Source organism: Triturus cristatus, chromosome 4_2, assembly GCF_964204655.1.
Source record: "Triturus cristatus chromosome 4_2, aTriCri1.1, whole genome shotgun sequence".
Classification (NCBI taxonomy): Eukaryota; Metazoa; Chordata; class Amphibia; order Caudata; family Salamandridae; genus Triturus; species Triturus cristatus.
Genome location: NC_140586.1, coordinates 323,968,269 through 323,993,281, shown reverse-complemented (window position 1 = coordinate 323,993,281; position 25,013 = coordinate 323,968,269). Strand labels below are relative to the sequence as shown.

Here is a 25,013-nt window from a genome sequence, read left to right as displayed (position 1 = left end):
AAAACCAGCATATTCCCCTCTCTGTGGACCAGCATATTCCCCCCTAAGGACCAGCATATTTCCCTCTCTGAGGACCAGCATATTTCCTTCTCTGTGGACCAGCATATTTCCCTCCCTAAGGACCAGCATTTTTCCCTCTCTGTGGACCAGCATCATTCCCTCTCTGTGGACCAGCATATTTCCCTCTCTAAGAACCTGCATATTTCCCTTCCTAGAACCAACATATTTCCCCCTCTGTGGACCAGCATATTTCGCTCTCTGAGAACCAGCATATTTCTCTCTCTGAGGACCAGCATATTTCTCTCTCTGAGGACCAGCATATTTCCCCCTTTGAAGACCAGCATAATTCCCTCTCTGTGGCCCAGCATAAATCCCTCTCTGAGGACCAGCATATTTCCTTCTCTGTGGATCAGCATATTTCCCTCTCTAAGGACCTGCATATTTCCCACCCTAAGACCAGCATATTCCCCTCTCTGTGGACCAGCATATTCCCCCCTAAGGACCAGCATATTCCCCCTCTAAGGACCAGTGTATTTCCCTTTGTGTGGACCACCATATTTCCCTCTCTAAGGGCCTGCATATTTCCCTCCCTAAAACCAGCATATTCCCCTCTCTGTGGACCAGCATATTCCCCCCTAAGGACCAGCATATTTCCCTCTCTGAGGACCAGCATATTTCCTTCTCTGTGGACCAGCATATTTCCCTCCCTAAGGACCAGCATTTTTCCCTCTCTGTGGACCAGCATCATTCCCTCTCTGTGGACCAGCATATTTCCCTCTCTAAGGACCTGCATATTTCCCTTCCTAGAACCAACATATTTCCCCCTCTGTGGACCAGCATATTTCGCTCTCTGAGAACCAGCATATTTCTCTCTCTGAGGACCAGCATATTTCTCTCTCTGAGGACCAGCAAATTTCCCTTTCTGAGCACTGTAGCTGCCTTTTTATATAGTGGACCAAAAACAGGTACACTGTGTAAAGAGTCCAGGCACACCCCAATTGGTTTACAGAGGAACCAAGCATTGACATAGCCAATAGGTCTCACTTTTGGGACCTTATAAGTATTTAGTTATGCAGCACAATATCCTTGGTGCAACAACATCAACTGTTGCATGGCTAAACACTTACAAGGTCCCAAAAGCAAGACCTATTGGCTATGCCAATGCTTGTTATCCTGTGAAGGCGCTAACCTCTCCCCTCACCTGAGGCGGTATTGTTGCTAGAGGGGGTCCACTGTCCATGGGCTTGCCCATCGACATGGCCTGATCACCAGTAATCACTGTCCTGTTTAGTCAGGTGGTGGCACTGTGGCTTGCCTTCCCACTCAGAGTCACTCCTTGGCAACAACAATATCCCAAAGGAAATGTCCTTTCTTTGCACCTAAGGAAGGGCCAGTGAGGAAGAAGGAGCCTCTGGGAGCTCTAGGTAAGAAGAATAGGGTGGAAGATATTTGTCTGGGCCACAACTTCTGGGGTAATTGATGCAGGGCCGTCTCTAGGGCGGTGCGACCGTTGCAATCGCACCGGGCGCTGACTTTAGGTGAGGACGCCGTGTTTGCAAGTATATAGTAGTTTTAAAAGCACCTTCTGCCAGCGTTCTGGCCTCCAGCAGTTTTCAGCCATCAATAAAAATGTAAAGATAACTCCGTGATTAATTTTCTTACTACAGAAAGATCGGAGGTTTGTCTAGTGGCAGCTTTCAGTCATGGTAGGGTAGCGCAGATGGTTAATGTGCCTATTACAAAGAACCTGTACCAGCAGATCACAAAGTGCATATAATTTAAATAGATCAGTAGGTCATTGCAAGGCATAGATGAGAGTGTTATGATTTTTTACCCCGTCTTTCATTATTCTAATGTTGGAAAAAGGATTAATTTGGATATAAATCAAATCTGATTATTAAAAGACCCCCCTACCATGGTGTTATGTTTTAAATTCTGAGTTTGTGCTTCTCCAGACCAAGCGCTATTAAACTATACTGTCTACCAGTGGGGAAGACATGTGGCTCCTACACTTTATAGTCCTCTGTCTTATTTAACATTTCCCATACACTGATTTGCACACCTATGATTGATTGTCTCTGTGTAGTGTGCGTGTGATGTAAAGTGCTCTGACACCCTACACTGGTATAAGTGGCGCTATACAACAAATTAAATGCATCTGAGAGAGATGGAGTGCTTATGGAGGCTTGAGGGGCACTGTTAAAGGGTGCTAGTGAGTGAATCCATGGCAGAGGTGGTCACGGGGGGCGCCAACAACCATTGTCGCACTGGGCGCCACCAGCGCTAAAGCCGGCTGGCATTTCTGTATCCAAATCATTCCGAACTCCTGTTCTGGTCCGAGCAAGCACTTCACATGCTAGATATGGCAGTAGGGTCTGAACACCAATCAGAGACACTGCCTGACGCAGCTCAATACCCTTAAGTGGGGCATTTCTACCGCTTCAGGCTGCACAGATCTCTCCGTTACACCCACTGACTGGAGAGCCTTGACAGCTTTTTTTTAGGTCTGGCATCAGCCACGATATTTTGTTTGGACAAAAGTATAGATATAATATAATAATAGTGGCTTTTTGTCTTTTCACAATGAGAATATGAAGCCATAAAATAGTTTACCCTCAATGACAGGGACTGCCATAGCAATGTGTGGTTTTTGAGAACAAATATATTTTGGCTTTTAGCCAGTGTTTTCTTTTCTTAGATTGTTGGGGACACAAAAACTCCTCAATAATGAAGTTTAACAGAGAGATCGGGGGAGGGAGATGGGGGAGTGTTGACGGAGACAGGTGTCAAGATAATGAAGAACCTGACAGGGGTCCTTAATGTAGAATACACATGTAATCGCAAAAGATGTAATGTACGTTGTGAAACACGATATGGTAATGCAGTAAAGGTTGGCAGTGAAAATGTTAATAACAAGATTTACAAAAAAAATAAATAATGAAGTTTAAAAAAATGATATATTAAGCAAGTGTTAACAAATCCACAAACCTTGCAGCAACACCGGACCTATTGGCTTTGCCGATACTTGTTTTAATTTCCACTTCTGCGCCCAGAGCCCTCAAGGCGCAACTTATCTGGGGCGAGTAATTCATCCAGTTCTGAGATTAACTTTTCATTCTGGTCCTTTTTTTTGTTGTTTTGTTTTCACTGTAGTGTGTGACTACAAGCACCAGAATGTGAAGCTAAAATCAGAAATGTATGACAAGGGCAACATGAGAGCTTTGTGGTCAGATAGTAAACATGTTGTTTATAACAGAATCATAGAGCTTGACGCGTACTCCTTGCTATGCACCCATAATCTTGCACCTATATAAGGTCCATCAGCCACGCTTACTCAGAAAATCTGTGTGGGATTTAGATGTCTTGCACAAAGCTGTCAAATAGGCCTGTGTAATGCGTGTGACCTTCAACCATCCCTGGTTTGTCAGGCAAAAACTATTAAACATCCTGGGATTTGTAATTTTACTTTCTAACTATCAGTATGGGCCTACAGGTCCCACCATACTTAGGGCCACATTTACAAGTACCATTCGCCACCGGAGCATCACTTTTTTTGACACTCCGGTGGCGTACCACCACCTGCCATAATTACAAGGTTTAACACCGCCTTGTAAATATGCCCCTTTCCGCCGCAGTCCTCTGCGACAAAGTGGTGTGCAATGGGTCTTGCTGTGGGCATTCCACTGCAACACCCATTGCTTTTTGACACAGCCCCATATTTACAAAGCTGATGCAGCTGCAAAAACAAACGCCAGGGAATATGTGGTCTTAGAATGGTGATACGAGAAGAAATTATTAATTTCTCATAGTTGTTTGCTCTTTCTATGTGGGCTGCATTCTACAGCACACATAGAAAGAGCAAATCGCCATTATTGATTGTTTAGGTGCAGGAAGGGGTCCTTCTCCCATGCCATTCACTTTCTCATGTAGTTATTTGGGAGGACCTCTGCCTACCTAAGGGGTATTCCTTTCCGGATTGTCGGATGGCATCAACCCCCACTTCCTCGATTCAGCTGTAGTATGTATTGCCCATATGTGTGACCCTGGCCCCAAGCTAGGCCCACAGATCTATATAGGGTAGGATTTAGTTAATCTAGGTTCTGAAGGAATGCCGCTTGACCCTCCTGGCAATATAGGCGTGAAACATGTCGAACCCACCTTACTCTTAACACTTTAGCTATCAGGGTACATTGTGGCCTTAGGGTAGCCCCTTTGTTTTTACTGGGTCAAGGGACCATTACCCCATTAAACCTCCCTTTGGTTCCCTTAGAGTCTTTTATTCTTCTCATACACTTTTTTCACCACCTTATTTTTTGTGACCCACCACTTGCATTCATCAGAACAGCGTTAACGATCAAAAGATCTCTGACAAAGAGCCCCCAGGCCTGTCAAGCATTGCAGCGCCGGCCTGGCAAGGAGAGCCCTATGATGAAGCATGACACCCTACTGGGTGTGTGAGGGCATTATGATCCGATCATTCAGATCCCCTGGAAGCCCTTGCCCTGGTTTAGGATTCCACCGAGATTAGGGCCCTTACCTTTTCTCATAGAGGAACTACTCCAGTCTATGTTTTGACGTACATTAGCCTAGGAGGAGCACAGGTGTTGGACCTCAGTTAAAATGTAGCTTTTCGTCCCTCCCTTGCGTGTTTATACAAACCATCTGAGCAACATACGTTGAGGGCTTTGCTCAAAGTCCTGTCCAGGTTAGGCTTGAATCAAACCTTCGGCACCAAAACGATGGCTTCACCGCTATGATTCTGCCCTGCCAGAAGCTTGGCCACTTGGGTAAATGAGGAACCTCCACATCCCCTCTTTCTACTCCATTTGGAGAGGAAGTGGCGCAGCAGCCAGAGCTGCTGACCGGTGATCCGGGTTCAAGTCTCTGCGTCGGCGTAATATCCTGTGACTCTGGGCAAATCACATAATCTTCCTGTGCCCATGGACAGTGCCTGGATACCCTCTCAGGTGATAAACCATGTTATATAAATCTACAAACTCATTTTCAACTACGGGCCTACAGATATAAATGTTAGCCCTTTACACTTCAGCCATTACATTCTCGAAATCCACTTTACTGAGTGCTTGCTTCAGTAATCCTCCGATTAGAAATAAGTCCAAGTTTGATCCTCACTCTCTCTCTCTCTCTCTTTGTCTTGCACACACTCCCTCACTCAAAACACTTGAATAGGATGAACGGTCTAAATTTAGACACTAAGGAAAGTGGGGAGGAGCTAGACTCCAGAATACAAGAGGGTTTCTCTGGCCTGCTCTAGACACTCTCAACAATGAACCATGATTTCTAAACCACTGCTGCTTCTAGAGGAAGCTCACCCACATGTGAGTTAAGGCTGTGATCCACAGACATTTCCCATGCCACTGCAAAGCTTGTGGAGCTGTGGAGATCCTCTTCAGAACAGCCAATCACTTTGCAGCTAAAGTTGTTTTGAAGACCATGCACTGCAATAGAGTATGCTAATAAATATGTAGAAGCTGCAACAGTTTAATGTTGGACCTTAAAATAATGGTGGTAATTCTTGAAATATTGTGGATATTCAAGAAAGGATGTGGTGCTCACCTTTTGTAGAATCTGGCCCTGGCATAATGGAGACAATTTGGGGAATATTGTATTCATCATTCTCAAGATGGCGCCCACATCTCAATTTAATGCTCTCATTGGCACAACAGTGGTAATTCATTGGTATACAGCTGTTGCATGACGGTGCCCAGCCCTAAGGGAATGATGGCCCTGGCATCATGGTGGTTAGCTCTGGCCTAATGTGGGCCTCCTTTGTGTCATGCTGGCTCTTGCATAACAGTGGAATTTCTTGGCATGCTGTTGACATCCATTGCATAGAGATTCCCACTCCGGTTTAAAGTGGGCTCTGGAAAAAGGATTGGAGTACATTTCAGTACATGATGAAAAAGACAACCTGATGTTAGAGTATCAAACATATATAAACTTAAAAAGAAAAGCTGCCATTCCCTAGGCATAAGCATATGCACTGGGAACTTATGCCTCCAGTACAAAACCTATGCTGAACATCACACACTCACCTCTGCACCATGGTGTGAGGTTGTGCGTTGGGTAAAGCAGCCTAACTAGAGCACCGGTGCAAGGGATGCTAGCAGCAGCAGGCCACTCTCAGTTGATATGGCTATGTGCCATGTTATGTTATGCTATTTTAATTTGATATCGCTCACAAATCATCCCAACGGTGTGTTTTGCCACTTGTGCAACACCACAGTGAATTTCTTTGCTGCACTGTGTTGTGTGAAGTATGATCAGTTCTGCCCTGTAGTTACCCTGTTGTACTGTGAGCCGACTGCCTGACCAGTATTGCTGAAACCCTATAAAGGGAGTGGGAATGGATGAAAATTGAGGACCTTAAACCAATAGTATGCTTCTTAATAGGAGCCTGTCAATAATGATAACATGCAAACTGAAAACAATTTTTAAAGGAACTACATGACTGTTATGGTTCACCAAAGAGAATTATACACTTGGAGGAATTTTCATGAAATATAGGTTCTCTGACATATAAAGAGCCTTGAAAAAGCACGTTCCCAGCGAAACACGTGTCGGCTGTATTGTATATATGATTGAGTCACAACCGTTGCAATACTTTTGATTGGTTTTGTAAAGAAGATGTTCAAGAAGGTATTTGGACCAAACTGATAAATAAAAGAAGATTTTACAGATAGTGGAATAGTGTGAATTCATGGGCATTGATGCACAATACTTCATAATGTATATATTTGTGTACCACCACTTTAAAGATTTATTTATGTCCAAATGCACCAAGGGGAATTGATGTTAGGAGTTTTTAAACCTGGGCTACATCTCTCTGTTACCCAAATATTCTGTCTACCGGGTATTTTTTCAAAAAGTCCTCAAACCTGGTTGTTTTGTTTTTATTGTATTTATTTATTGTGAGTTTTATAAAGTGTATACATGACCGGGGGGTATCAGTGTGCTGTAGAGTATACAAAGTAATAACAGGATGCAGTTTTGAGTACAACTATAGATCAAAATGACAATGCGTAGATACAGAAAAAATTGTTTTGAGTATACATTTGTTCACCTTCCATTACCTTTTGGTTATTTCATTGTGCTCACAGTTTATTCTTGGCTGGCGTCTAGCACGGGTTCCTCTGCTTTCTGCGTGGAAGAAATAAAATAAATAATCATCTTTGAAAAGTGAATCATCCTGGTCTTGGGCCCTTAAGTGAGGGAAACGAGCCGTGTCTTTTTTCATTATAGCATTTTATGAAAGGAACAGAGCAGTTTCGGGTGGGGTGTTTTGTGATTACGTCCCACCTGGGAAGGTGATGTCATTCGAGGCTGCTGTGAGCCTGGAACCCACCAGGTGTGAGGGTATGTCATGGGAACAGTGCATACGCCTGCATCCCATTATTTAAAGAGGCAGGCTTATTGGAAAACGCAGTCTGTGGGAAGATTTCCAGTCAGGCTCCTTCACCGACACAATAAAACAAGCAGTGGCAAAGCCAATAGGTCTCCACTATGCACAAGCTATTGGCCATGGCAATGTGTTTTAGCCATGTTGTACACCAGTATGGCTGCTGTTCAGCATGGCTAAAAGTTAGTGGTGTGGTGTGGAGTGGAGTTGAGTGGGATGGGGTGGTCTGGGGTAGATAAGAGGAGCTTGGATTGGGTTAGATTGGAGTGGTGGAGATAGATGGGGTAGAGTGGAGTGGGGTAGACTGGGGTATATTGCAGTGGAGTGGGGTGGATTGGAGTGGGGTAGAGTGTGATAGATTGGAGTTTAGTAGGGTAGACTGCGGAAGAGTGGAGTGGATTGGGATGGAGTGGGGAAGATTGGGGTTAAGTGGGTTTGATTGGAGTAGGGTAGATTGGGGTAGAGTGGAGAGGAGTGGGGTAGAGTCGAGTGGAGTGTGGTAGATTGAAGTGGAGTGGGGTAGATTGGAGTGGAGTGGGGTAGATTGGAGTCTAATGGTGTAAATTGGGGTGGAGTGGATTGGGACAGATTGGAGTGGGGTAGATTGTAGAGGAATAGAGTGCTGTATATTGGAGTGGGGTAGATTAGAGTGGGGTAGATTAGCATAAATTGTGCTAACTTGGGGTGGAGTGGGATAGATTGGGCAGGTGTGGGGTAGATTGGAGTGGAGTGGAATGGAGTGGAAGTTTGGAGTGGAGTACTGTAGATTGGGGTAGAGTGGAGTGGAGTGAATTGGCATAGATTGGAGTAGATTGGAGTGAGTCGGGTAGATCGGGCTGGACTGGAGTGGAGTTGGGTAGATTGGGTATATTGGAATGGGGTATATTGGAGTGGAGTCGAGTGGGGCAGGGTAGATTGGAATGGAGTAGATTGGGTGGGGTGGAGAGGGGTGGATTGGGGTAGATTAGGGTAGAGTGGGGTAGATTGGGGTGGAGTGGGGTAGGTTGAAGTGGAGTGGGGTAGATTGGAGTGGAGTGGGGTAGATTGGGGAGAGTGGAGATTGAAGTGGAGTGGGTAGATTGGAGTGTAGTGGAGTGATGTAGATTGGATTGGAGTGAAGTGGGCTGGATTGGGGTGGAGTGTGGTAGATTGGAGTTTGGAATATTGTAGTGGGGAAGATTGGGGTGGAGTGGGGTAGATTGGAGTGGAGTGAGATAGATTGGAGTGGAGAGGGGTAGACCGGGGTTGAGTTGAGTGGGGTAAACTGAAGTGGAGCAGAGAGGGTAGATTGAACTCAAGTGAGAAAGATTGGAATGAAGTGGGATAAATTGGATTAGAGTGGGTTAGATTGTAGGGGAGTGGGCTGGATTGTAGTGGAGTGGAGTGGATTGGGGTAGATTTAAGTGCAGTGGGCTAGATTGGTATAGATTGGAGTGGAGTGGGGCAAATTGGGGTGGATTGGAGTGGGGTATATTGGGGTAGATTAGAGTGAAGTGGGTAAATTAGGGTAGGCTGGGGTGGGGTAAATTAGAGTTAAGTAGGGTAGGTTGAGATAGATTGAAGAGGAGTGAGGTAGATTTGAGTGGAGTAGGGTAGATTGTAGTGGTGTTGGGTAGGTTTGGGTAGATTGGATTCGAGTGGAGTGGGGTAGAATGGTTGAAGTGGAGTTGGGAAGATTGCAGCAGAGTGGTGAGGAGTAGATTGGGGTAAATATGAGCGCAGTGGAGTGGGGTAGATTGGAGTGAAGTGGATTGGGATAGATTGGAGTGGAGTGGGCTAGACTGGAGAGGCATGTGGTAGATTAGAGTGGAGTGGGTAGTTTGGGGTAGGCTGAGCACAGTGGAGTGGGGTAGATTGGATTGGAGTGAGGTAGATTGGGGTGATGTGCAGTGGGGTAGATTGGAGTGGAGTGAATCAGGGTAGATTGGAGTGGAGTGGGTAGTTTGGAGTGGAGTGGGTAGTTTGGAGTTGAGTGTGGTAGATTGGAGTGGAATGAGGTGGGGTAGATTGGAGTGGGGTAGATTGGGGTAGAGGGTAGATTGGGTTGAGTGGGACAATTGGAGTGGAGTAGGGTAGATTGTGGGAGATTGGAGTGGAGTGGGAAGATTGGGATGGAGTGGGATTAAATTGTGGTAGATTAGGGTGGGGTGCAGGGGGGCAGAATGGGGTGGGGTTGATTGGGGTAGAATGGATTGGAGTAGATTGGAGTGGAATGGAGTGTAGCTGTGGTCGTTAGGCTACAACTCTTACACCTAAGTGCATATGAATGTAGGGTGCCTGAAATCACTTTTGGTGGAAATCATATGAGAATGAGGCAAAGGTTTTAAGGAGAAATGAAGTAGTTGCTTCACTGCACAAAACTGAATTGCTTTAAACAGACACAAACTTTGTATGGGCAGAGAAAAGGCGTAGTACATATGTAAATGAGGACACCGGTTTTAAGGAGAAATGGAATAATGATAGCACTGCCCAAAAGTGAGCCACTTTAAAAAGCTCACAAACACTGCCTAAAAACACAAGCAGTTACACAGACTGCTTTAAGAGTCTGTGGCATGTGTTTGTTTGGTAAGGCAAAAACAAACAAACCTGCACTTCATCCAAGCAACAGGGCGGAAGTTAAAGGCAACTCAAAAGTGTTGATAAAAGGATGTGCCAAACTGTAAAACAAAGCACAAACTACTTCAACAGTCTGTGACATTTGCTTGTTGCTTTAAACAGAATCACTGAATTTCCCTCCAAAAATAAAGGCAACAACAAACAAACATGTAGTTCATACAAGGAATGGGGTGGAAGTTAAAAGCAACCCAAAGGTGTCACATAGGTTTTAAAAAAAAATAGATTAACAGTAGCGCTGCCTAAAATTGAGGCACTTTAAAAAGCAAAAAAGGCAGCCTACAAACCCATGCAGTCACACGGACTACTTTAATAGTCCATGCCATTTATTTGTTCCTGTAAAAGAAAGCGCTGAATTTCAAAAGAAATTAAGGCAGAAACAAACAACCAAACCTGTACTTTATACAAGTTATGGGATGTAAGTTAAAAGCAACCCAAAAGTGTTGGAAAATGAAGTGCCGAACTGTAAAACAAAGTTACAAACTGCTTCAAGAGACCATGGGATTTGCTTGTTGCTGTAAAAGTAATCGCTGAATTCCCAAAATAAAAAACAAAAACAGTAGAAAAAAAGTGCAGCTCTGAAAAAATAGAACAAGAGTACCAGCTCAAATCACAGCAAGAGCAGCCGATGGACAGTGGAAGGGCACACATAAAACAAAATCAATTAGTACTTGGTCATGCTCCGGAGGAATAAAAGGAAGTGATTGGAGCTATATGGTGACCAACTAGGAGGCAGATAAAAAGAATGAAAATTAAGCCAGCAAATGGTAAGTAATGGGCAGGCTCCAAGCCCTTTACTGTATACTGTAAGAAGTGGCTCTGTATATACTGTCTCCAAATAGGTACAGTGTGTACAGAGTCCACAGTCTCCAGAGGTTTTGCAGAGGCTAAAGTTAGATATAACCTTACTCTCTAAAGTGGTAGTTTGGTCGAGCAGTAAGGCAGTATCAGAGGACAGTGTAAAGCATTTGTTGTACACACTCAGTCAGCAAATGGTCTCACACACTCAAGAACTGAACTCTAGGCCAATAGTTTGTATATAAAAATATATAGTTGTTTTATTTTAGAACCAACAATAGGTATCAAAATATACTTTCTCAGAATGAGATGCTTTAGTTAAATACTTTCAATAGGCAATAGACTTTTTAATACAGTACTTACAGTTGTTGCAATAGGCAACACAATTTAAACACAATTATAACATTGAGCTCAATGGGAATTTCTTAGTAAATGCAATTAATTCCTTTTTGGATTACTTTTCTAACCACAGGACTGGATCCTAGATTCAGTCATGGGACATTTCCTGGAAACAGGTGAGTAAATGGGTTTTGGTTAAAGGTATGATTTTTAAGGAATATTATTGTATTTCAAAAGTTGACACTTGGAAAGTTTTTCACATAGAATCACCAATGTTATCCTATGGGAGGAAATTCACTTAACAGGTAAGTAGGGTTATCAATACTTTTTCTTACTCAGTGCTGGATCCTGGATTCAGCACTGGTGCATCTCCTGTAAACAGTTGAAAGAAATCGTTTTTGTTATACAGGCGATTTTTAAGGAATATTTGTTTGTTTCAAAAATCGACAGAAGAATTTCTGGTAAAAACCAGGCAATGTTATCCTATGGAGGAAAATCAAGTTATTGGTATGTACGGTTGTAATTACTTTTCAGGGTCAGTGCTGGGCACCAAGATCCAGCACTGGGATCTCTCCTGATAACAGGTGAGTAAATTCATTTACGTTGTTCGGTTGATTTTTAGTGAATATTTTAAAGTTTCAAAACTCAACACTTAGAAGAATTTCCAAGTGAAACCAGTCAATGTTACCCTATGGAGGAAAAGTGAGTTATCGGCTTTTGGGTGAGTACTCGACTGGCATTGTTAAGGTTCTGGGCATAGACTGGGGTCTCCCAGGGTCAGGTAGGTACAGTTGTTACACCCTCAGGGGCAGCCGGGTGCAGAGAGAGTTAGGCCCAATCTTAGCCTATAGCGGGCAGGGGGCCTTTGGTTGGTGGCTGCTAGCAGGCAGGTCACGCGGCTGTGGGAGCTGGGCTCCTGGTCACTCACTCAGGGTAAGTGGGGAAGAAAAATAGGACAGAGGTTGCACTCCCAGGGGCACTCGGGCGGCTGGGTGCAGGGTGCTTTTGAGCCGTCGGGCGCTCAATGGATTTCAATGGAGAAGCTCTAAGACGAACAAAGGCTGCAAGCTTGGGGACAAAGATTCTTCAGGTGCAACCACCACTTCGAGAGGTAAGTTGGGAGGCTGTAGGTTAGGTAGGCACCCAGGAGCTGGGCACAGGGGGCCGCAGGGTGCCGGGTGCAGGGGTGTCTTTTCGCGTTGGGAAATCTTACCCTCAGCTGGTCGCGGTTGGAGGGGTCCCTGGTTCTGAGGCTGCAGGTGTCGTCAGGAGCGTCAAGGTGGGTCCTTGGGTGCTGGATTCTTGGTCACAGTCACCGGGGGGATGTCCTCGTGGTCTTTGTCCACTCCGGCACAGGCCAGGCTTGGTGGGTGCAGAGTGTGCAGGAGTTGCAGTTCCTGGTTGGCACCAGTGGCTTGTTACTTGCTTTGAGCAGAACCACTGCTCGTGGGAGTCCTAGTCTTTTGGAGTCACAAGGCAGTCAGGTCCTCCGTGGTTTTTGAGGTTGCTGACCACTGGAGACACTGGGTTTTAGGAGGAGCAGGTTCGAGGGTCGACAGGCCTGTAGGGCTGGGGCCAAGCCAGTTGGTGTATTCCTCTTGTTAGCAGCTGCACGGCAGGTTTCTTTCTTCTTGTTGTTCTTGCTTGTTTTGGATTCGGGATCTGAGGAAGGAAGGTTCAGGGTGCCCCTAAATAATACATTTAGGGGTGTTACAGGTAGGTAGAGGTCAGGGACCAATGGATCCCTTCCTGGGGCGGGTACACCCCCTAGCCTGCCACTCTCCTGTGGGAGGGGTCAGGAGCCTAGTCCTGATTGAGTAGGGCTCCCCATCTTCACGATGGCGAGAGCCCAGGGTCGTGCTTCACCTCGCCTCCCCCACCTGAGGGGTCGGGTTGGCATAGGCTGACACACCCCCTTTCCCCCCTTGGGTTTATCCGTCAGTCTTCTCGCCAGAGTGGGGGTCAGAACCAGTGGGGGCCAGTTGCTGAGTACAGCAAGTGGCCTGGGGAAGCTCACAAAGGCGGCATGCCTTTGAAGCTTCCCTTGCACATCCTGGGGGAGGAGACCTAGCACCTCGCCCAGGATGTGCATTGTTGCAGGCCCACGAGAGCGGATGGCTCTCTACCCAGGGGTCCAGCAACATGTCTGCTGGGTGGCAGCCTGGCAGCCTCTCATGCAGGACGCTGGTTGTTGGTTAGTTTCAGGGGCATCTCTAAGATGCCCTCTGTCATGCATTTTACTTTAAATCCCACACTGGCATCATGGTGCTGGGAGTTCGTAATGACGACCTCCCAGCACCATATACTCTTTAATGGCAGCACTGCACTTACAGTGCCCAGGAATGGAACTGGGTACTGTAGGGGTACAGGGCTCATGCACCTATACCCTCACCACTGGCATAGTGCACCCAGCTAGAGGGGTGACTGAGGTATGCCAGGGCAGTGTGTTTGTGGGCATGGCACACAGGGTTGTGTGCCATGTCGACTCTATGTTTTGTTCTGCACCAAGACACTCAGCCTGCAAAGTTGTGTGTGTGTCAGGGCACAGGGCCTCTAAGGGTGGCACAATAAGTGCTGCAGCCCTTAGGGGTCTTCTCTGGTCACAGGGCCCTGAGTACCTACGGTACCATTTACCAGGGGCTGACATGTGGCCAGAGATGCCCATTGGGTTTAGGCTGTTTTAGGGAAAGAACACAGGCCCTGGGCACCTGATTGGCAGGAGCCGAGGGCACACCAAGTCAAAGAGCATCAGTAGTCTGGCAACATAAAAAAGAAAAGGGGCGGGGGGCGGTTACTGCAACAGAAACCCACTTTCTCACATATACACTATCCGTCGTAGCACCAGCGCATGCATGTTGTTTGGTGAGACCTAATAACTAAGACAACAAAAATATACTTTTCATCTATTCCTTTGAAGGGGATGTTTGGCAAGTCCTTTTTGCTTTCAGCCAGCTCTCTCCATCCATTGGTGTGTTATGGTGTAATTCACTTTTATCTTCTGCCAATTACAGTATGGCCCAATGGGTCAGCCATCCTCAGCTATCGGTTAACTTCATGGTCAATGATGGCATTCGGCCCTTTCACAAGGAGTACAACTGCACTAGTTCCCTTCAGTGCCAGGGACTAACTACCATAACGATGTGTGCCTTTTGAGATCAAAACTTTTTCTTGCTTTTTGCCAATTTTTTTTTTCAGATTTACGACGGCCGACATCTTACTCAACTATAAAGTTTTGCCTAAATCATGGTAAAATGAAACAAGCATTTACAAAGACAAGAAAGGTAGGCCCGGTCATGGTGACCATGGGTGCAAGACAGCAGGAGCTTACTTTGTAGTGGGAGTGCTCAATTCCACAACAATGTGCCACAGTGCGTAGAATAGTGGTGCCATATCAATGGGCCTCAGTGCATAGAATGGGGGTGCCGTAACAATGCACCACAGTTTGGAGAATGGTGGTGCCATAACAATGAGCCACTATGCATAGAATGGTGGTGCCATAACAATGGGCCACAGTTTGGAGAATGGTGGTGCCATAACACCGTGCCACTATGCGTAGAATAGTGGTGTCATAACAATGGGCCACAGTTAGGAGAATGGTGGTGCCAAACAATGTGCAACTATGCGTAGAATAGTGGTGCCATAACAATGCGCTACAGTGTGTAGACTGGTGACTTAGGCTTGTGCTTCATTTGTTGAGGCAATAAGGATGACCGGTGTGGTGATGGTGTGTTGCATACTGGGGGAAATTATGATTATTGGCATGTCAATCATGTTTTAATACTGTGGTACAACAAGAATGCAAGGTAAGGTAATGTTGCTATATATACATAGTGGGTCAGAAAAATGACTGATATGTAGAAGGTCTACTGTCTGAGGTGTGCACCTGCGGGATTAATAATTTTCAACATCTGTAGACTCCTGGAGTAGTGACCATCCCCCTTCAGACACTGGCACAATGCAGTGTTTGACTAGTTCAACGTCCGGGACCAGGGCCGGACTGGCCGTAGCGGCCATCGGGTATTTCCCTAGGAGAATGGAAGGGTGGGGGACAGTTTTGGAGCGGTGGGGGACGGTTTTCTATATGTGAGCCAGTTTTGCAGCAGTGCTGCAATATCTGCCCCCAGTAACAAAAGCAGCAGTGCCGGGGGCCGGTTTAGTTAAGCAGCAGTGCTGCTCACTTGCAACCGGTGGCCAGTCCGATGAAATTGCCAGGGCTGAATTGTGTTCTCAGTCCGGCCCTGTTAGGGACCACACTTGGCAGACGAACACATTGAGCAGAATATTTCAGCAGTATCAAAGCCAGGCCGAGGCAGTCATTATCATATTAATAACACAACAATTGAATGTTCAAGCTGGGTCTTAATATAATTGAACAGCAACATGCAAGCACCTAAGCTTACAGTAACAGCACCTTAAAACACAATAGTAACAACAATGATGGTTACCCATTCTTTGAAGTGAACAAAAAGGTGAGGGTTATGTCACTTTTATTGTATGATTACCTAAAATCATTTACAAATGCAATACATATTACTTTTGTGATTAAAAACGATGGGTTAGTAAAATAACAAAAAAGTGAGGGGTGGAATTCTTAAAAGAAGCTCAGCCACTGGTAATTACACGTGGGCAAATCCCAGTTCATCGATATTTTGTAGACCATGGCACCTTAGATGTTTTTACTTCAGTGCGACCCCCTGAGGGTGACTGGTGTGCCCAGACATGGGTCCCATGCTCACACTGCCACCTGAACCAAGCAACACCCAACTGAATGTCCTCAGTCAGGGTGAAACCGGTCCTGGGTTGTTTGTGTCCCCACCTCAGGGAGGACACAGCCTTGCAGTTCAGGCTAGACTATTCCCATTGGTGCAGGGTCAAGACCAGGGACCAGACTGGCCATAGCGGGCACCGGGCATTCCCGTGGTGGGCCGCCAGGGTTAGGGGCCGGCTTTGGGCACCTGTGGGCCGATTTTGATACAGGGCTGTTTTTGCAGCATAGCTGCAATATCGGCCGCTGTAACAAAATCAGCCGAAACCGGCCGTGGCAAACTGCTCGGCCGCACTTTGCCAGGGCCGGTTTTGGTTCCCAGTCCGGGCCTAGTCAAGACTGACTTGTATATGGCTGAGTCCAAACCTAGGAGGCACAGTGTGCCAAAATAACAATGGACTGGGATGCGACCCGAGTATCTACTGGTGACTGAAAATAATTCAACCCTCACACCTGAGCACCCTTACCTTAATCCCAATACCTTAACCCCCTTACACAAATGCTTTATCTGTATGCTAACCCTCAATTCCTAACCCATAAACCCTTACATTTACATCATTAATCCCTTACAATTAGCACCTTTCCCCTTATCCGAGTTCCTAAACTCCCTACCCATACCCCTTAATGCCTGCCCCTTACCCTTAGCATCTTACTCTTTTATTAACTCCTTACCTACAACCTTTAAACCCATTACACCTAACCACTTATCTTTAACCCTAACCCATCCTAAAAAAACAAAAACATTTCACCTTCTCCACTCCATGAAGGTGTACTGGTTAAAATAGCACTAATAGCTGGTTATATATTGCAAACCACAAAATAAATTGTATGTCGCCTCATGGAGACTTGGTGTAATGTCCAGCGTGTGGAGATTGATATTGCAAGATGAACGTCTGAGAAGGCCCAACTTAAACTTTAAACTACAACATGCAGCAGGCACTCAAGCATCTGAGATATTTTACCAGATGGAAAGATGAAGGAAGGCTGTGCTCCAGGCGACACGCTGACTTCCTGGGACGGAAACCCCCTACTTAGGAGTGTGTGTGTGGGGGGGGGGTCAGGTTGTGCTGAGTCAGAAAGACACCACCTGGGAAACTTTGAAAGAAAGACAGCATGGCCCCACGCCTCTCTTTTTGTGAAACCCATTAATCCTATTTGTTATGTTCCGTTCTGCTTCTGGCCTTTTTTCAGGTTGTGCTATTTTCCGTGGAAAGTGATAAGTCCAGCATTTTAAGTACCTGATTTTTGTCATTTTGTGTTTCAAAATATAAAATATAATTTCAAGGCCCTGGTCTGTTACTGTAGTCACGGCAGCTCCCAAGATGGCGTCACTTCCTACTGGCTGCTCTCAGGAGGGCCCATTGAGTCAGGGGTCATTCCTCTAGGAAGCACCTTACTGGAGCGGCAGCACACTGTAAGGTTACGTTACTGTAGTGACATGGTATTAGTGACGTGTTATCACATGGTCACTTTGTTGTAGTGATATCACACTGGTAGATTGCAATTCAGCAGTGAGTTGCCACTGCGAGGTCATTGTTCTGCACTGATTTCCCACTTAAAGAAGGTCATTTATTCCAGTGACAACCCTCTGCGAGATCACGTTACCGCAGTGACATCCCACTGTAAGGTCACTTTAATGACGTCACATCACATTGAGAGAGCTCCTTACTGAAGTGGTAGTCGACTTTGATACGGCGATATCCCACTGGAAGGTTCCAATAGCGCAGTGGCATCCAATGCAGGGTGACTTTATTGTAGTGACAAACCCCTGAAAGATCGCTTTACTGCAGTGACATCCCTGTGAAAGGCCACTATTCTCTAGTGCAACCCCCCTAGAAGGTCCCCTTAATGAAGCCACGTCACAGCAGAATAGCTCCTTCCTGCACAGACATGCCAGTGGTGGTACCCACTGGAAGGTCACTTCACTAGACAAAGGCAGATTACTTAACAGTAGTAACATGTTATCACAGGGTCACACGGCTGCACTGATATCCCAGTGAAAGATTACATTACCGCGCTGACATGCCACTGCAAGGCCATTTTACTGCAGTGACATCCTATTGGAAGGTCAATTAATGCAGTGACATTTCACTACAAGGTCACTTTACTGCAGATTCATCCCTCTACAGAGTCACTTTACAGCAGTAACAACACCCGGCAAGGCCACTTTACTGCAATTATATCCCACTGGAAGGTCACTTTACTTCAGTGATATCCCACTCGAAGGACACTTTACTTCAGTGATATCCCACTCGAGGGACACTTTACTTCAGTGATATCCAACTCGAGGGACACTTTACTTCAGTGATATCCCACTAGAAGGTTACTTTACTTCAGTGATCTCCCACTGAAAGGTTACTTTACTTCAGTGGTATCCCACTCGAGGGACACTTTACTTCAGTGATATCCCACTCGAGGGACACTTTACTTCAGTGATATCCCACTCGAGGGACACTTTACTTCAGTGATATCCCACTGGAAGGTTACTTTACTTCAGTGATATCCCACTTGAGGGATACTTTACTTCAGTGATATCCCTCTGGAAGGTTACTTTACTTCAGTGATATCCCACTTGAGGGATACTTTACTTCAGTGATATCCCTCTGGAAGGTTACTTTACTTCAGTGATATCCCACTTGAGGGACACTTTCCTTCAGTGATATCCCATTTGAGGGACACTTCACTTCAGTGATATACCACTGGAAGGTTACTTTACTTCAGTGATATCCCACTTGAGGGATGCTTTACTTCAGTGATATCCCACTCGAGGGACACTCTACTTCAGTGATATCCAACTCGAGGGACATTTTACTTCAGTGATATCCCACTTGAGGGACACTTTCCTTCAGTGATATCCCATTTGAGGGACACTTCACTTCAGTGATATACCACTGGAAGGTTACTTTACTTCAGTGATATCCCACTTGAGGGATGCTTTACTTCAGTGATATCCCACTCGAGGGACACTTTCCTTCAGTGATATCCCACTCGAGGGACTCTTTACTTCAATGATATCCCACTGGAAGATCACTTTACTTCAGTGATATCCCACTCGAGGGACACTTTACTTCAGTGATATCCAACTCGAGGGACATTTTACTTCAGGGATATCCCACTTCAGGGACACTTTACTTCAGTGATATCCCACTCGAGGGGCACTTTACTTCAGTGGTATTCCACTGGAAGGTTACTTTACTTCAAGGATATCCCATTCGAGGGACTATTTACTTCAGTGATATCCGACTCGAGGGACACTTTACTTCAGTGATATCCCATTCGAGGGACTATTTACTTCAGTGATATCCGACTCGAGGGACACTTTACTTCAGTGATATGCCACTTGAGGGACACTTTACTTCAAGGATATCCCACTGAAAGGTCACTTTACTTCAGTGATATCCCACTGGAAGGTCACTTTACTTCAGTGATATCACACTGGAAGGTTACTTTTCTTCAGTGATAGCCCACTGCAAGGTCACTTTACTGAAGTAATATTCCTGTGAAAGATGACCTTTCTGTAGAGACAATCCACAAGAATTTCTCTTTACTGAATTGACATTGCACTAGACCATCAGTTTGCTCTAGTGACATCACACTACAAAATCCATTTTTAGGTCTTGTGATAGCCAAGACTTTTTGAGTTTACTACAATTGCATATAAAATGCACATAGTTATAGGGCTTTCAGCCAGCACTCTTCACGCATTGGTCTGTTGCAGTGTCACTCATATTTTTCTTGCATCTACCACAGTATACAGTAAGGGGCACTGGGTGAGCACACTTCAATAATTTGCTAAGTTCACTTTGAATTACAGCATTCTGCTCTTATTAAATGAACGCATCCACACACAAAATAGTTCCCTTCAGTGCCAGGGACCTAAAAAAGAGTTCTTCTCTTAGGCAGTTCTATAAATTCAGGACTGCAAGTACCAGAATTCAAACAAAAAAAACCTCCTTCTCAGTTTAGACACGCACCTCGTATTCCGGAGAGTGCTAAATACCTTGCTTTCCTCTCATGTAATTTAAATAGACTAATATTATTATTTTTTTTAAAAGGGTAGGTATCCACATGCATAATTACATTTTTTCACACACTTTTCTGGACCACGTCCGACGTACCTACCAATTTGGGCCCCTGCTGGACTACAACCAGTTCGCTTTCAACCACTCAAAAAATGCGTTCATCCACATAATCCAAACCAAAGCTCAGAAAACAGTAAATAGATTCTACCTAAAAAATACTTGAACATAGACTTTGGAAACACGAAGGAAAATGAATAGTTTTTTCGCACATCCTCGTGAGAAAAACAACCAATTTAGAAACAAAATACTTTGTGCACACTTTATGTGTTTTTATGGAGTGCTAAATGTAGAAAAAGGTCTCCAGGTCCTGGCGGGGGGGCGGGGGGGGGCTGCTGATCCCTCTGGGTGGAGAATAATTCAAAGAGGCAGGTCTTGAGGTCCTTCTTGAATTAGGTCATCGACATGGATAGCCTGAGGTGGGGAGGCAGGGTGTTCCAGGTCTTGGCCGCGAGGTAGGAGAATAAACTTCCTCCTGTTCTGGTCTTGTGGTTCCTGGGGACGGAGGCTAGGGTGAGTTGGGTGGAACAGAGTTGTCTGGTGGGTACCTGGAATGCAAGGCGGTGGTTAAAGTATGATGGTCCTTCATCATGCAGAGCTTTGTAGGCGTGTGTGAGGAGCTTGAAGGTGGTTCTCTTGTTGACTGGGAGCCAGTTGAGTTATCGGAGGTGTTGTGTGATGTGGCTGCGGCGGGGGATGTCGAGGGCCTGTCTGTCTGTGGCGTTTTGTAGTTTCATGAGCTGTTTCTGTGTGACGCCGGCGTAGAGGCATTGCCGTAGTCGAGTCTGCTGGTGATGAGTGCGTGGGTGACCGTCTTTCTGGACTCTGAGGGGATCCATCAGAATGTCGAAGCAGGCGGAGCGTGTGGAAGCAGGCTGAGGAAACTGGGTTGATTTGGCGGTTCATTGTGAGCGATGATATGGTCACAAAAGCTCCATCATTATAAATGTAGACAGGAGTCTTGCTTTCAATTTAAAATCTAAAAATACATTTTTTGAAGGTGTCCAAGGGGCCCTGTAAAGAATGGGGGGCTGCGGTACAATGCACCTTCCACAACCCCTTTAATGGCCAAGAGATAGCAAAGGGCCTGCCAGAGGTAGCAGCTGCTAGCCTGGCTACCCCTGATGGCGTCCATTGGGACAGGCGAGTACGTTTTTTCTTGTTGTGTAGCGAAAATCACACAATGTTCACAGACATGCTTGTCCTCATGAAGCCTCACAAAAGGGCTGGAGGCACAGTTCCAAACAAAGCAGAGAAGCAAGAGCTGACCAAAAACACTGCTCCTGTCATAACACAGAAGGACGTGCTGATGGTAAACACTGCTCCGTTCAAGTCACATCACCAAGGCTGACGGGAAGCACATCTTCAATCAAAGCACACAAACCCAACTGCTGACTCTGAACTCAGTTCCAATGAACAAACAGAACCAAGTGCAGTGTTATAAACACTGCTGGAATTCAAATATTGAATCTACAGCTGATCAACATGAAGGATTTATAACTGTCTCGAAAATTATCTCTTTGTCCCGAGTATATCTGTTATCATGTACTCTTCTTACAATGTTAAAACAATGTCAAAAGAAAAAGATGTCAAAAGAAAACAAGCTCAAAAGAAACAAATGTCAAAAGAAAACAATGTCAACAGAACAATATTTCAAAAGAAAAAATGTCAAAAGAAAAACAAGGTCAAAAGAAACAAATGTCAAAAGAAAAGAATTTCAAAAGAATTAAAAAAAAAACAATTTCAAAAGAAAAAAATGTCAAAAGAAATCATTCACAGAACTCAGTTGTTAAGCTTGATTAAAAAGTGGCTAGTGATTCAAAAACGGTAGTGCCAAGTCCCTTTATTGTTGAAAAGCTTGTGCTGAAGGTTGAGTGGGCTTCATCTGTCTGGGCTACATAAGGCAGCCATGTTGACTCAATCCACGTGTGGCACGCTGACATGGATGTTAACCTTGACACCGAATTATATTTTCATGCAAAAACCTGACAACTTGGGCAACGTGTTCAAATTGTACGGGATACCTTTTGGGAGATCCAGAAAAAAAGGTGACATGGTCACGCTAAAATCACTGATCGCTGTGTTGCAAACAGTGATGTTTCAATGAGTTTATGATCCATTTTCTTGTTGTATCCTACGAGTCAGTCGGAAGCTTAAGGCTGCCCACACCAAGTTACCCATCCATTGAGAACCATGCATGTACAAACCACAACAGTAAGGTCCTCTCTTTCACCATGCCTCTGCCTCCTTTGAGAAGGAACAGAAGCTCACCTGTCCTTGCAGACTTTCTGTCCACTTCCTCGCAAACCTCCCTACATGCCTTGGACTGTTCACTCAAGTAACCACCCTTATATATTGTTTGGATAATCCTCACCCCTCTATTCCAAAACCGACTTCCCTGTAGCACCCTCAAAAACCAAACATAGGAGAACAATTCAAAACCTTTTAGTGAGAGCCTCCAGTTTGGCTGTCCAGAAGATCTAGGTGTCATGCCACCTCCTGCCGAGGCGGTGAAAAATCATGGAGCATTGATCGATACATCACAGCAGTATTCAAAAACACCAACTTCCATCTCATGTCACTGAGAAGGGTCATACTGTTATTCTAGCTTCCTCGCCATATTGAACTGACCTGAGCCATGGTGTTATCGAGAACAAACTTTGCACCTCAGGACTCAAAACAGGGCCATTAAAATGCCACATGTGTAAATCTAAGTGCCCAATCTCTTTCAATTTATAGAAATGACGTCCCATTAAGCAAGACCTTAAAGAACTCATTGTTTTCCCTCTGGCACAGAGAATAAAACTTAGAATCCTATTCATCATCTTCTAAGCTCCTGCGGGTTATGGCCAACAATATCTTCAGCCACTGTTCTTGATATTTAGGCCAATATATCTCGCCTGCCAACTTAAAAAAAAAAACACACTTAATGTCAAGCCTCTTCAAAGAAGCTTCCCCAACCATCCATGAATCCTTCAGGACTACTCCCACCCCAAGGGGAGACAGGGTTCCTGTGTGGTCAGGTTGACCTCATCTGTAGATGGTATCTAGAGTTTCTAATTTCATGGCCCAACTCCCAGTGCCATCCAAGGGTGTCATGGATCCTAATGCAAGAAAGGAAATTGAGCCCCAAACTCCTGTAGCAACAAAACTGTCACTCATTGGGGTTCACACGCCTGGGCCTCAGTGCCACTTTACCTGTTGCACTATTGATAGTATCATACCAGCCAACGCCCTGCAATGCTTGGCACTATTTTGTGCAAGATGGGGGTGAAATATCTTCAAGAACTGTTGCATGCTATCATCAATGCTGCAAAATGGATTGTGTCATATGAGGGCGCTTTGCAAAACAAGTAAATAAGTAACATAAATATTAATGCAGCTCCAGCTTGACACTTGGAGAATTTTTCTAACGTGGATGCCATGTTCTCTTAGGAGAACTTGTACTGTCGGGCTAGAGCTCAGCCCTCAGTTTTGAGAAGCTCTCCCGCGTGAGCATAGCTCTTCTTTAGTCTTGAAATCCTGTCATATATGGTGTTTGCTGCTTTCAATGCAGTGTTATTTTTAGTCTGGAGGCCTCCTCCCCACATGGATGCAACTACACCTTCTCCCGGAGGAATCTCGCATGTATGCACCCAGCTTCACTTCCACCCTTAAAAACTTCTTTGGCAATGACAGCACTCTGTCTTTTTTTTGTAGAGAGAGACTCTCCTGCATGCACAGTTTCTTCTTTATGCTGGGAAATCCATTTAACAGGGATGCATATTTGCTTACTCCATGGAGAACCTTATCTGCATGAACACACCTTCACCTTCTCCAGAAGAGCCTCACCCCCATGGATGCTGTTGCACCATAACTCACTAGAACGTCAACTGTGTTGAAAAAGCAAAACCGTGAATAAGGAGATTCCCCCTTACATGAAGGCAGTTCCACATTCACTTTGAAGAACCTCTCCTGCATGGACATAGCTCCACGTTCTTCCTGGTGATTATGCTCTGCTTCTCCTGGGAGAACCACAACTGCATTAACACAGTTTCATTGTTTTCCTAGAGAATGTCACCTGCAGGGATGCAGCTCTTTTTTTACCAAGAAAATTGTTTCTGTATGACCTCAGGTACACATCAAAACTGGAGAACCTCACCCATAAGGACGCAACTCAACCCTGAATTTGAGAGCCTGGCATACATCAATGAAGTTCCATCTTCTCAATGGAGAGCATGACGTGCATGGACACAGTTTCACCTTCATCTTGGATACAATTTCCTGCATGGATAAAACCTTTTGTTCAGAACACATTGAATAACCTGCACAGAGATTAGTTAATATTCACCTTGGCACCTTGCAGAGTCTCTTCTCTGGTGCAATTTTCAGCCTGGAAATCCTGCTCCTGTATTAGATCAGCTAAACCTTGACCCTTAATGATCTGTATTTAATGGACACTGATCCAGCCCTCAAGAACGCCAGACGCAAGCACCACCAACTCGTCTGATCCGCCAAAAGTACCTCCTTCAAGGAACGCATTGACAACAACGCACACAAGAGCAAAGAGCTCTTCAGCATCGTGAAAGAACTCGCCTTCCCCAGCTCCAGCATGAATGACATCCCGCCATCGCAAGAAGTCTGCGACTCCCTGGCCACCTTCTTCCACCGCAAGATCGCAGACATCCACGACAGCTTCGACACCAACGTCAGATGCCGACACCCCCGACTCAACACCCACCAAACACACCGACCTCCTGCTCTCGTGGAACCACGTCAACGACGAAGACACCATCAAAATCATGAACACCATCCACTCCGGCTCTCCTTTCCAACCCCTGCACCCACCACATCTTCAACAAAGCAAGCTCTATCATCGCACCCCAACTCAGAAAGATCATCAACAGCTCCTTCGAGACCGCCACCTTTTCGGAGAGCTGGAAACACGCCGAGATCAACTCCCTTCTCAAGAAACCCAAGGCGGACCCAAAGGACCTCAAGAACTTTCGGCCCATCTCCC

General features: G+C 45.4%; 1 protein-coding gene across 1 annotated transcript in view; it reads left to right on the top strand.

The window, feature by feature from the left end:
• Window positions 1–25,013, top strand: part of HMCN1 (hemicentin 1) — a 1,072,905-nt gene that overhangs the window by 67,462 nt on the left and 980,430 nt on the right. The gene's annotated exons all lie outside the window — the stretch shown is intronic.